Consider the following 2,113-nt stretch of genomic DNA (forward strand, 5'->3'; position numbering starts at 1 on the left):
ATATTATCCATCTATTTATATTATACAATTTCTCTATATAAAACTTTGTTCAATTAAAGGCTTTATAATCTTTGTGCGTGTTTGCTTTTTTAAGCAATCCCCCAGAAATCTCTCTCTGGGCACTCAAAAGCATTTCAGTGAAAAAACTCTGTATCACAATTTATCAACTGAAATAAAATTATAAATACTTGTGTTATTTTTTAAAAACTGTCCTTATATATATTTGGTTTAGCCAAAAAGGCGGGGCGGGGGGGGGAGAAAGAAAATGAACTTCCGTAACATCCAAGACAGAACTCAGCAATGTATCTACCAGAAACCTTCTCAACTGACAAGCAGTGCCTGGAGAATTTGCACACAATATGTCGGTCTTGGCAGTTCTGGGCCAATGCTACAGTGTCAGCTTTGTCAACGTGGTGTTTTTTTGTTTGCCTCACACTTTGTAAGGAAGTACTTGAAGAATTCATACACAGACCAGGCAATGGCAGTCGAAGGCATCTGGTACATCACTCGTGCATGAACCCCCTTAAAATACCCAGCAACACCTCTCAGTTGGTAAATTGTTCTGAACACATTGGCCATTCCTGAAAGGTGTTCACTGATGTTCACAGAACTCAAGGCCATGTTTTCCTGAGTGTTGAGGAGAGTCTTGCACACATCCAGAGGAGTTGTGGCTGCTGCAGAAACAGCCCCAGCAACAGCCCCTGAGACAATGTGCCTCTGAGGGTTATACTGCTGCCGGGGGTTGACCTGCTCCTGCATGAACTCATAGGTGATGAAGTGGATGGCTTGGAACGGGATGTTCATGGTGAGCTGGGTGGTGTAACTATGGTAGAAGGCCCCCAACCCCTCTGTCCTTTTCACTGTCCTGACGCACTCCAAGATGGTCTTGTATGGAGAGTTGTACATCTGCACACGCTGCTTCACCACTTCAGCTGGATTCATAACAGCATCATGTAGGAGGGTGGCCATGCTCCCTGCTATTCCTTTGGCCAGGTGGCTGTTCCCTCCATCATGAATATGTCACTTAAAGTCCTTTTCATTTTTTCATAACTGGCAAAGTACAGTGCGTGGGCAGGGCCTGCCCCCAGCATGGTGACATTGATCCCTTGTATCGGCCTCCAGAAGCCTTCAGTGCAGATGATCTTCTTTAAGGCTTCAAACACGCTGCTGTATTGGACTTTGGGATCTGGCTGCAAACTCTGCATCCTTGTCTTGACGGAGTCCACGGGGTACATAACTGTGTGCTCCAGGATGGTGGCCACTGCCCCGGCTGTCAAGTGTGTGTAAAGGGAGGCTCCGGTGGGCAGACTTTCATAATCCTCCTCTCTGGGACTTTCGCCGTCCATCAGGAACCCGAGCCCCGGCGGAGGAGCAGGGGACAGCAACACCATTGCAGCCGCTGCCATCTGGCTCGTTCTCCCCCCGACGCCACAACTCAGCTCCATCCGCTCCAACCAGAGCAGCAGCAGCTGCGCAAGATATTTGCCTGAATACATCTGTAGCACCCAACCACAGCCTGGCCTACATCAATGCTTCCCATTGAAAGCATTTTACAATGCTTCTAAAATCTGTCAAACATGAGGGAAGCATGCTAGAAAAGTGGGTTTAGAAAACATATTTTTTTTTTGGCAAGATGCGAGTTTTACAGCTTTTCTTGGCAGTGGCTTGGGAAAGAAGGCTTCACTGGCTATGGTTTCCCCCATCCTAAAAGCCACATAATAAATGGATAAGAGTCCAATAGCATCATTTGATGAAGACAGCTGTGGCTCTCGAAAGCTTATACTACAATAAAGTTGGTTAGTCTTAAAGATGCTACTGGACTCTTTTCTATTTTGCTACTACAGACTAACACGGCTAACTCCTCTGGATAATTAATGGATGTGTGACAACCCCTCAATTGGTACTAGAAATGATATATTTGTCTTTTTGCTTTCCTCCACAATTTTTTATATACTTTATGTTGTCTCAACTGGTTTGAAATAGCCAAATACGTTGTCACTTATCTCATATGTTCTTTTTTTTTTTTCCTTTCCAGATCTTATGATTGGAATACCACTCCACCCTCGCCTTGATGCCTTGGCACTTATCTTCATAGCGACATGTGCCAGCAACA

The 2,113-nt window shown here is 45.1% G+C and overlaps 1 pseudogene; it reads right to left on the bottom strand.

Annotated features, from left to right (window-relative positions):
* Positions 1-405: 405 nt before the first annotated feature.
* Positions 406-1,445, bottom strand: LOC129335102 (mitoferrin-1-like; annotated as a pseudogene).
* Between the last annotated feature and the right edge of the window lie 668 nt (positions 1,446-2,113).

This window comes from Eublepharis macularius, chromosome 8, assembly GCF_028583425.1.
Source record: "Eublepharis macularius isolate TG4126 chromosome 8, MPM_Emac_v1.0, whole genome shotgun sequence".
NCBI lineage: Eukaryota > Metazoa > Chordata > Lepidosauria > Squamata > Eublepharidae > Eublepharis > Eublepharis macularius.